General features: G+C 37.4%; 1 pseudogene; it reads left to right on the top strand.

The window, feature by feature from the left end:
- The first annotated feature begins 5371 nt into the window (after positions 1–5371).
- On the top strand, positions 5372–11918 carry LOC103012828 (serine/threonine-protein phosphatase 4 catalytic subunit-like; annotated as a pseudogene).
- The last annotated feature ends 593 nt before the right edge of the window (positions 11919–12511 follow it).

Here is a 12511-nt window from a genome sequence, read left to right on the forward strand (position 1 = left end):
CCTATAGAGACAGCTACCTTTGATTGCCTCAGATTTAAGACCAAAGAGCTATATGGCTTTAGCCTGATTTGTCACTGTAGCATTTCAATTTAATTGCAGTTTTACAAACAATGGCTATTTTGTACAGGATTGTTTTGGTTGCCTCTTCTTAAACAGGCATTTTGGCAGTATACTTTAGAACGAAGTCATTTCTTTCTGTGGCCAGGGAAGCTTTGCAATCATTTTGATTTCATCCTGTTAGGTTTTTAGTTCTTTGAAAACAGCAGACAAACACTGCATTTGGGTTTTCTGTGTTGCTGGTGAGCAGTTACTGAAACGGACCTGCTTTTTAATGCAAACATTATGCATACTGCAGCCAGACAATGGAAAGTCTGTTTGCAACCTGAGCAGGGCTGGATGCAATCTTTCCCAGTGGGTATCTATCATTTCAGGTGCTGCCGAAGAATTCGTTATAGAATTTTCATTTTTCAACTGTTTGTTCGAATCACATACCAAGTCAAATTTAATTAGTTATATTCATCCAGCAGATGGTACAGTATTCTATACTAAAATATAAATTCCTTTACTTAATTGAGTAATGCATTTCATATGATCTCTTTTACAAATTTCAAAACCAATTCTCTTCAAACAGGCCTGCACATTATTTGGATGCAGGCCCAAACAGGTTAAAATTGATTTAGTGCTCTCCCCCCAACCCACCCCCGCAAGAACATTATGTAAATGAAAGCAAGTCTGCCCTGAGTGTCTTATTTTAATGTCCCCTTCTACATAAATTACACTGGCATCTGGGAGAAAAGAGGTGGCATTAAACTTAAATTATGTGGGAATGAGTTTCTTAAACTTCAAAGGCCAACATGTCACAAAGATGGTCATATTGAAATGAATTCAATTTGTTTCACACTGGAAAAACCGAACATCCATGATCAGTTTGTTAAAACCAAGTCTTTGATAATATTAAATAGATTCCTCATAGATACATGGATATTCCTTCCAGGATAGCCAGTTAACCTAAACATTAGAATTGAGACAGAAGGGCTATCTATCTCTATATGTTAGTTATATACTGTTATAGGAATCTGTAGCACTCAAACACAGTTTTTGGACAACAAAGTGTGCAGTGGAAAATTGCCTCCTTGGAAGATCTTGGATTGCTGCTTCTCTGACCACCCAAGACTCAAAAAGGATTTCATTTCTCCCCTAAACATTATGTCATTGCTTCAGGCATCTGCCTATTTTTTTCTTCTGGTGGAATTTGAAACATGCTGAATTTTCCCAACCTGTGTCAACAACCTATTAAAGGGTACAAACCGATTCATTGAATGCTGGAAGTAAAAGAATTTTTATCCATTTTTTATTCCATAGATGACATATATTCTGCATATATATGGAAACAGCCAACTCCAGTGCCTATTGTAGATGTTAGCAATTAATCATGACACGTGTGCCTTCTAAATCTTTGACCAAGCCCTCCAGTCATGAAGTGAATACTCTTGATATTTGCCATCTTCTTCTAGTCTGACCCTTTTATTATGCTGATAAGGAAAGTAAGGTACAAAGACTTGTAATAGAATCTTTTTTAACTTAGTCACAGAGGTAACTAAAGTTCAGGTCAAGACTGATAAGTACCTCAATTCCTAGGCAGATATTTCTCCCACCACATTATGTTACCTCTTGAGTGAAAAAAATCTAGGGTATAGACTGAGGCAGAGGAAAAATAATTTTCCTTTACTCTTGTTACTGAACCAAACTTCCGTCTGCGCAGTAAAGCCAATCCTTGGACACAGGGTTGTGGTGAAGGAAAGCACAGCATTTATTGTAAGGTGACAGACAAGGAGTCTGAGGCAGCTAATGCTCAAAAGACCCAAACTCCCTGATGTGTTTCAGGGAAGCATTTTTAAAGGCAAGGTGAGGGAAGGGAGTTGCAGGGTATGTGTTCAACTCGTGCACAATCCTCTGATTGGTTGATGGTGAGGTAAGAGGGCAGTGTCACAGGGGTTAACATTATCAATCCATCTGGGAAGACCCCACAGGGGAATAAATATAATGGAAGGCAACGGTTATTTTAGTAAGGTTTTTTTCATACAGATTTATCTCTGTGTGACTCTTTCTCTGCTGATAAGTCAGTCTCCTCTTCCTGGGCACATTCCACAAAGGAAAATTTATGCCCTCATTTTAAGCAGAGCAGAGAACTCTTCATGTATGTGTTGATTCTCAGTTGCCTTCCGCTCAAAATAATCCTTATGCCCAAGTGGCATATTTGGGGGTGGCTTATCCTGGTCCCCTTCAAACTATCAAGAGTGAAGATATTACAACTGTGGTTTCCCATTGGGTAGCTAATTTGATGAAGGCACTAAGCAACTCCTCCAGGCAGTTCGCCAGCCACTCTCCCCCATTTAATCTCTGGGTGTTCTTTCTAGGACCTGCCACTTGAAGTTTCTGCATTACAGCTTTACCAGTCTTCTTTAAATTATCCAATATTTTCAGCAGCTCTTTTAGTTTCTAGATAGAAGAGATTCTACTTGTCTGAGCCTTATGCAGGTCTCTTATGGGTGTCATCAATTTCAAGCAATTAAGTGGTTCCCTTATTTCCAGTTTACTGGATTAAAATGTACCAACAAATCTCTGAGAAACCCTAGTGAAGGGAAAGAGTGTATCTTTTGAATCCAGTTCTTGCTGTGCTAGCTACTATCAGCAAGACCTTAAAGACCTTTCATTATGAAAACTAGATTTCAATGCATGTAGGTCACCCAGGACAGAGTTGAAGCTCAATAAACAGTAGTTCTGATGATGATAAGGATGACGATGACTGGTGGGAATATACTCCTCTGTTTTGTATAGTTTTCTTCAAAAGAACCTAGTTAATTCTCTACAGATTTCTTCCCTCCTCCTCCTCCTTTACTCCCATCCTTCTCCCTTACACATACATCAGACACAATCATACTTAAAGATCTGCAATATTCATTTACTTGGAAAAGACAACAATATCCTGGCTTAGAGAGACTCCATTAACTTCATTACATGCTAAGATTTAACACTTAAAAATCTTAGACAAAAGTCAGGTTAGATGTCTCTTCCTTCAGGCATTGGTCCCTAACGAGGTAGACCCACCAGCAACTGGTACTGAAAGGCTGTACTGATCTCTGTTGCCTATTGATTCATACCTCTTTCCTCTAGACTATAAACTCTTTTGGGGGAGAGTTAGTGTTTAGTTTAGTGTGTCTTGTATCATAGTAGGTAATTATTTCTGAAAAGATAAATGAATTACTGTTATCTGGGATGGAAAGTAGGGAAAAATAGGGAGGTCAATTTCCCAGTCCTTATGATTTGGGGATAATAAATATTTGGAAATTATCTGGACAAAGAGATAGAAGTTACTTAATTTACAGTGATTAAATTGAAGCTATTTAATTAACCCTTTTCCCTTTGAAACACAAATAGCTGATATAACAGGTTCACATTCAGATGCTGTAAAGCAGAAAGATTCATTTTCTTTTTCTTCTTCTTCTTTTTTTTTTAATGAGAAGCCAAAGCACTGGATGATTCATATTTCTAGGAAAATATTCCTATAGGTATTTTCATCTCTGAGTATACATTCACCTTTAAAAGTATGTTTTTAATAAAAAGTAAGACTGTGCATTTATTTATGATGTTTCTTGGTGAATGATCTCCAGATTTTTTTTTTTGTTATTAATTCTATCTGCAGGGCCCACTCTAAGCAAACACATGTCATACGGAAGCTGGTCTTTCCTTTTCTATAACAGGTTCTAATCAATCCCAGCAATAAGCAAAGGAGATATCATGATTGTGCTATGACTGAAGAGATATCAGGATGGGATACAATGAACTTCCTGACATACTGAACTGCTAATGGAAATTCTACCATTAGACCTTCATCCTTTTGACAAGCCATTTATGTCCCTGTTACAATGCAAACAGCCTTGTCCTGGGAGGGAAATATTTACTATGTCTTTCTTAGTAAACAACATTTTGATTGAGGGAAAGTTCAAAAAGCATGCCACAGAGTGAAAGAGGATATTTCTTATATATTCAATAAATGGCTCATATGTAGAATGAATACATATCCTAAAAATGATTAAGAAAACAGTAGATAACCCAACAGAAAAACAGACAAATGACTTGGATAGACATTTATAATACAGGTCGCTCTCATCATGCCCATCACAGCTTAGTAGGAAACCCTCAAAAGGATTAAACTTGTTTCTGAGTGAATAACTGAGTCCCAGAAAAAAAAAAAAACCCCAAAATAATTAGAGAAATGCAAAAATATCGAGCACTTAACAAGTTAAAATTCACACTACCTAGCATTCAATAATAATAAAAAAAAAGATTACCAAGTGTGCAAAGAAGCAGAAAAATATCTGGAATGCAGAGAAAATTAGTCAATAGAAACAGACCCCCAAATTACTCAGATGATAGAATTAGTAAAAACCAATATTAAAACTACTTTTATAACTACATTTCATGGTTATGAAGGTAGAAAAAGACATGAGTATGTTAATGAGAGATATGGAAAATAAAATAAAAATGAACAAAATAGAAATTATAAAATTCTAAACAGAAAAAATTTCAGGGAACAAAAATAAACCAGATGGAATTAACAGGAAATTAGATGTTGCAGAAGAAATAGAAAACGTGAAGATGTAGCAATAAACTGTGCAGTATTAAACACAGAAAGAAATAAGAAAAAAAAAATAGATCATCAGTGATCTATAGGGCAACTTCAGACAGCTTAACATATGTGTAATCAGAGTCCCTGAGGGAGAAGAGAGAGAGGTAAGCCAGAAAAAATATTTAATGAAATAGTGGCCAAAATTTCTCAAATTAAATAAAAATAATGAACCCACAGTTCATGAAGTACAACAAAGTCCACCACAAGAAATATGAAGAAATAGAACCAAGACACATCAAATGACTTAAAACCAGAGACAAACAGAACAATCTTAGAAACAGCTAAAGGAGAAAAAAAGGAACATGTACATGGGAACAAAGATAGCAGTGGTTGTTCTGGGGGAAGGGGAGAAAAGGAGGGACAGAATGGAGCAGGTACAAAGGGGTATGAGGAAACTTTTAGGGGTGATGAATATGTTAATTACCTTGATCGCAATGATGGTTTCACAGGCATATACATTTATCAAAATGTATCAAATTATATATTTTAAATATGTGCAGTTTATTGTATGTCAATCATACCTTAATAAGGCTGTTCATAACTTCATAATGACATACTGCTATGGCCACAAAAATAGATAAAATCAAAAAGCAGGCAGTACCAAGTATTAGCAAAAGTGAAATTTTCACACACCGTTATGAGGGGATAATGCGATAGACAACTTTGGAAAATTCTTTGACGATGCCTCCTAAAGCTGAACTTGTACACGATGCACCAGCAGTTATATTCCTAAGTATGTAAACAGGAGAAATACCTGCATGTTTACCAGATTACATGCACAAGTAACATTGCTAGTAATAACCTGCTCTGGAAAATCTCAAAGTCCGACAAGATTAGAGTGAAGTATGGTATATTCATACTAAGATAGTATATTCATACTATCTATACTAAGATAGAAAACTATAAAAAAGAAGGAAAAACTGCTAAACAACCACGTGGATGAATCTTAGAGGCATAATGTTTAGCAATCCCAAAGAGTATATATCACATGATCCCAACCATATAAAGTTCAAAATAGGCAAAACTAATTAGATATTAGAAGTCATGATGCACAGGACTTCCCTGGTGGTCCAGTGGCAAAGAATCCACCTTCCAATGCAGGGGACCTGGGTTCAATCCCTGGTCGGGGAAAAGATCCCACATGCCTCAGGGCAACTAAGCCTGCTCGCCACAACTACCAAACTCGGGTGCCTCAATGAGAGAGCCCACGTGCTGCAAACTACAGAGCCCACACGCTCTGGAGCCCGAGTGCCACAACTAGAGAAGAGAAAATCCACAGGCCACAACTAGAGAGAAGCCAGTGCGCCACAATGAAGACCTGATGCAGCCAAAAAAATAAATAAATATTAAGAAAAAACGAAGTCATGTTGTGGGTTCCCTTGATGGGAGGAAGTGACTGGGAGGGGACATTAGGGGGCAGTTGTGGTGCTAATAATGTTATATTTCTTGATCTGGATGCTGGTAACTCACGTGTTCGTTTGTAAACATTCTTCAAGTTGTACATTTTGCATGTTTCTCTGTATATATATCATAGTTCAAAATATATATACTTTCATAAATATAGTTTGGGGTAAAAGAGAAACAATGATATATGTATAAATGTAAATATATATAAATATACAACATTGTTTATGTGAATGAAAATTCATGCATACAAAAAAGTAATATACATTTATAAAAGAGCCCCAATACATTAAACATTTAAAAATTTTTGTCTGTGGTTGGGAGATGAAAGAGAGTGGGCAATGGAGATAAAAAGGGGTGGAAGGAAGGAAGGAAGGATAGAAGGAAGGGATTTAACTATGGTTTGTCTCCTTATGAAAAATAATTGCTTATATTTATAAAATGCACTGCTGAGTATGAAGTCATATGTGCCAGCCACATTCTTAGTTTTTTGGGCTCAAATCTATCTTTACCTAAACATCTATGCCTGCTACACTCCTCCCATCCAATCTTTTTACTAACATCCTCCCTATTAACAATAACAAAAAAAGTCAACATTAATTAATTATTTGGTGGTAAATTAGATAATAGGTATAGTTTCCAACACACTTTAAAGGAGTCCTCCAACTAAGATGGCAGTATCCCTAGAATTTCCATATATTTAATTATATCACTTGTGCCCAAAACCCATGCTTTCATACCCATTTTTAATAAAATGCTGGAGCTACCACAAGTCTCTCAACTTAGTATTTCTTTTAATAGGCAGCCCACTAATTAGGAAAACCTAAAGAGAATTTCAAATTCCTGAAGAAAGTTTAACTGTGAGCCACTTAAAATCTATAAAATGTACAATGAGAAAAAGGGCTCATAAATCCTAAATCTAAACGGAAATTTCCAAATGAGGAGAATGGAAATATTTATAACCCCTTACATCTCTAAAATATTCTAAAATGTTCAGACGTGGAAAATTTAGTTGTAATTTCTACTTTATTCTCTCCTTTCCCTACGATTCAGCTTCAGGAATGAATGGATAAAGGAGATGTAAGATTTCAGCCATGACAGAGAAGGAAATCCTGCCATGTAAGACATCATGGATGGACCTTGAGGGCATTATGCTAAATGAAACAAGTCAGACAGACAAAGACAAATACTGTATGATCTCACATGTGGAATATAAAAACGTGAACTCATAGAAACAAGTGTAGAAAGGTGGTTACCAAGGGTTAGGGGATGAGGGGTGGGGGGGATGGTGAGATGTTGGTCATATGGTACAAACTTCCAGTTATAAGATGCGTAAGTCCTGGGGATCTAATGTACAGCATGGTGACTATAATTAACAACATTGTATTATATGTTTAAGAGAATAGATCTTAAATATTCTCACCCAAAAATGATATGGTAATTATGTGGCATGATGGAGGTGTCAGAGCTAACGTTATGGTGGGAATCATTTTATAATATATAAGTGTATCAAATCAACACATTGTACACCCTAAACTTATACAATGTTGTATGTCAATTATATCTCCATAAAGCTGGAAAAAATTAGGAAAACCTAGATACAAATAGATAAATAGATAATATGTGATACATTTATATGATGGCAGATTATACAGCCCTTAAAAAGATAAAACTGTAAAAAATAAAATATTACAGATTATCAACTAGAACAGTGAACAGGAAGCTAGGGTCAAATAATGATAGAAATTTTTGCTACTTAGAAATTCAGCTGTGAATTTTTTTATTATGAGCATCATATTAGAGTAAAAATGCTTACAAGAAGAAACTATTCGATCAAAGTTTGAAACAAGTGAGAGCAGGCTGATACACTCTGACAGAATCAGATTACATATTACAATATCTTTAATCCCCTAAGGAAAGACAAGAAGTAATTTTAAAGTGTTTGTGCAGAGTTCAATGGGAAATTTAACTCTCTAGTAATAGATTTTTATAATGGAAAAACATTTTATTAAACTACTTGCAGTGTTTACTGCCAGGCATGTAATACATGTTTAATAGTATAAAATCAGCTTAAATTTGGGTAATACAACATTCCAGTATGTAGAAAATATAGATGTTTCTGCCTTTGAATCGAATCCCCCTGTATAGATATCTGCCATCTACTCAGGCTTTAGATGTCAAGTGTAGCTATTTCAAATTTGTTAAAATGAATGTTTACCTAGTGGTGAAGGAGATAATTTTGTCACTTTTCTTCCTTGTCACTGATAATTAAAAGCTAAACTTCTTGCAAAATGATACTTTAAAAATGACTTCCTTACCCCCACATGTAACACTTATTAATTCATCGCAGGACAATTCATAATTTTATATGAGCTCCAAACCCTAGCTGTTACAGATGTAATAACAGCATAAAAACCTATGCTTTAAGCAGTGTTTAGCAAAGCACAATTGTTCTCTCTTTGGCATTTGCTCCTTACCTTATACATCTCCTAATCCTTGGTGTGCACATTGAAAATGTCACCGTGAAGCTAATCATGTTTTCACATTTGAACCAGAAAAATCTTGTTTATATGCCTGAATCTCACATCTTCAGGAAATTTCAAACCTCAGAAAGTTCCTTAGATTTGTATTGTGTCTAGAGAAATAAGACAAAAACACATAAACTCACCCTGGTAGAAACAACTTTCTATTAGAAAGTCAGAATATTTTCTGGTAGTCTAGCAAGAATTCTTTAAAGCAAACATACTTTCCCCACATATTGCAAAAAATTATTAGACTTTGGTTAGGTTGTTCTTTTGTTGGAGTGTGATAACATATCAAGGAATTAAGGTCTCTGAAGGCAGAGCAATAAGAAAACTCATTAGTAAAGAAAGATCAATACATACTGACACTCTCCTATGAGGACGTTATGAGAATGAAGATGGAAAAACAAATTTAGGATCTAACCATCAATCTCCTTCATCATTGCACATTCAGATCTAGCCAAGACGACAAGCAAAGGGCTGTGTTCATCTTCTCTTACTTCTGATGTTATGAGCATAGTTCACTTTTACGCTGTAATGTAGAGTTGAGTGCTAATTTGTTCCCTCTCTAAAGAACCTAATTTACATCATGATTATTTGTTATGCTCTAAAGATAGATAATTGTTCTCACCTTTTCCCTCCCTTAACTCAGCTTTTTAACACCTTTTCTAGAGTCTGCATATATGATTTTGTCATTGAAAAAAAATACTCTTTCAGGAAATCGTCTATATAATTTGCAAGTTAAAGTACATAAAACATGTGTTACTATTATAATTTATAGAATTATTTTGCCTGTATTTGACTGGCATAAATTTTGCCAACATTTATTGACATTGAATGTAGACCATCCCAGAAAAATGGCAAGTGCCCCCTTGGGTCCAGGGCATTGCACATGATAGATGCCTGCACATGCACACATACACCCTGTTGAAAAAGTTAATCACACTTGTATAAAATTACTTTCCAGAATCAATTTCAAATCTCTGAAATTTTTGATTACCTATTAAACCCTCTTCCTTGCAAACTAGTAATTACGAAAAGAAGAATGCATATACAATGTGTCATACTTTCTATTTTTAACATTCATTGAAAAACATGGCCAAACTCATTAATTTAAATGAAAGGAAAATTTCCATGCCATTGTTTATTTTCAAAAGAATTCAAAGCCTTCATTTAAATTCAAAAGACAAAACAAAACGAAGTTTCACCAATTACATTCACATTTTTACTATAATTTTACTACCTTATTACCCACTTAGGATCATCTACGTGCTTTTTGTTTTCTTGTTACTTACATGAAGCCATTTATCATGGAATATAGTTCTCCACAGTATTTGCTTTGAGACAAGGTATTACATGTGTTCCTGAGATTTAATAGTGGTAGTTTCCACATGTTTTGGATGCATTATATTGTAAAGTTAAGAGCATAAGTTCTGAAGTAAAAATGTCAGAGTTTGAATCTTGGCTCCAATACTTATTGGCTATATAGATTTTGGGCAATATCTCTGGGCTTCCATTTCCTTATTTATAAACTAGATAAATACTGTCTAGATCAAGGTATTTTTTAAGAGGATTAAATGAGTGCATTCGTGTAAAGCACATAGAAAAATATTTAGCATATAGTAAGTTCTCAGTAAAAGTTATATTTTTATAATTTATATATAACATTACATTTTTATTAAATATAATTTTCCTATGTAGGTAAGCATTCCTATGTAGGTAAACAGTTTTTAGAGAGTTAACTTTTTATTGGGGGGAATATCTTGAACAAGAGGTGCAATGTAGGACAGTGAATGTGAACTAATAAGAGAACAAAAAAAGAAAAAAGAAATCGCCAAAAAAATTCTGAAGGAGAAATGAATGGAAAACAAGAGAAATGGAGAAGGCTACAGATAAGAAGGGAGAAAAGCTACAAAAAAGACCCAGGATGAAAGATTGAGTAGCAGAGCAAGGGACCAAAGCAGAGAGAAGGAGGAAGGCAGGGACCCTGAGAGCTGGAGCCAGAGTGGGAGGGGCACAGACCTGTGTGCACCGCAGCCCACACTGACCTGTGGGGTGGGGAGGGGTGGACCACAGCAAGGGTCTGCAGCCTGGACCAGCAGATCCAGCCGCTGCCATGCTGCAAGATCATCAAGGGGAGAGAAGTCAAGGCCCTGCGCACTAAGGCTGGAGAGCAAAGTGCAGAACCAGGACCTGCCAGTCATAGCACGTGGCTGCAGCCAGGGACAATGCTATGACCTCAGGGAGCTGTTCAGAGAGGGTGGCCACAGCCCTGAGACCAACTACTTCTTTATGGGAGACTTCATGGATCATAGTTTCTATGGCACTGATACAGTCTTGCTGCTGGCATTTAAGGTTGGCCATCCTGACCGTATCACCCTGATCCCAGACAACCATGTAGCCTCCAGGTTGCCCAGGTCTATGGCTTCTCTGCTGAGTGCCGGGGCAATGTGGCTCCGTCACCATGTAGCACTACTGCTCCGAGATCTTTGACTACCTCAGCCTGTTGGCCATCACTGATGACAAGATCTTTTGTGTGCACAGGGCCTCTCCACCTCCATCTAGGCCCTGGACTAGATGCAGAAGATTGACCAAAAGCAAGACGTGCCCCTTGATGGACTGTGTGTGACCTGCTCTGGTCCGACCCTCAAGACACAACAGGGTGGTGTGTGAGCCCTGTGGGAGCGGCTACCTATTTTGCAGTGATGTGGTGACCCAGTTCCATGCAGCCAAGGACACTGACATGATCTGGGCCCACCAACTGGTGACAGGTTATGAATGGCACTTCAGTGAAACTGTGCTCACTCTTCAGTTGTCACCCAACTACTGCTACAACTGTGGGAATGTGACAGCCATCTTGGAGCTGGATGAGCATCTTCAGGAAGATTTCAGTATATTTGAGGCTGCTCCTGAGGGACATGGGGCATCCCCTTCAAGAAGCCAGTGGCTGGGCTTCCCTGGTGGCTCAGTGGTTGAGAATCTGCCTGCCAATGCAGGGGACACGGGTTCGAGCCCTGATCTGGGAAGATCCCACATGCCGCAGAGCAACTAGGCCCGTGAGCCACAACTACTGAGCCTGCGCGTCTGGAGCCTGTGCTCCACAACAGGAGAGGCCGTGATAGTGAGAGGCCCGTGCACCGCAATGAAGAGTGGCCCCCGCTTGCCACAACTAGAGAAAGCTCTCACACAGAAATGAAGACCCAACACAGCCGAAAAATAAACAAATAAATAAATTAATTAAATAAGTTTAGAAGACTTTAAAAAAAAAAAAAAAGAAGCCAGTGGCTGAATACTTCCTGTGAGCCTTTGGGCCCCTGCCCCTTCCAGGCCCTCTGGCCCTCAGACCACTATTGAATGTGCCCTCTTCTCCAGCTGGAGGCTGGGTATAGCGCTCCTTTCAAGGGAGCACTTCAAGGGTGAAGATTTTCTCTGGAGGGCCTCAGAGCCTCAGCTCCAGGCTCCTCCTCTCCCTTCTCCCCACTGGAACCATGAAGTTTCCACTAACGTTTTTGTTTTTCTTTCTTTCCTTTTTTGTTTGTTTTTAGATCAAAATTTTGAGAAAAATGTGTTGATTGATTAAATTAAAAACAGACAATTTAAAGGAAAATATTAGGTAAATAATAGCTCAGGAGTTATTTAGATATAGAAAATCATAAAAATGTGGCTCTGATGATTACAGTTTAGAAAACACCCTTCTATTCCATACTTCTTTGTTTTTTTTTTTAAATTAATTAATTAATTATTATTTTTTTAATTTTTGGCTGTGTTGGATCTTCATTTCTGTGTGAGGGCTTTCTCTAGTTGTGGCAAGCGGGGGCCACTCTTCATCGCGGTGCGCGGGCCTCTCACTATCACGGCCTCTCTTGTTGCAGAGCACAGGCTCCAGACGTGCAGG

The sequence above is a fragment of the Balaenoptera acutorostrata genome, chromosome 11, assembly GCF_949987535.1.
Source record: "Balaenoptera acutorostrata chromosome 11, mBalAcu1.1, whole genome shotgun sequence".
NCBI lineage: Eukaryota > Metazoa > Chordata > Mammalia > Artiodactyla > Balaenopteridae > Balaenoptera > Balaenoptera acutorostrata.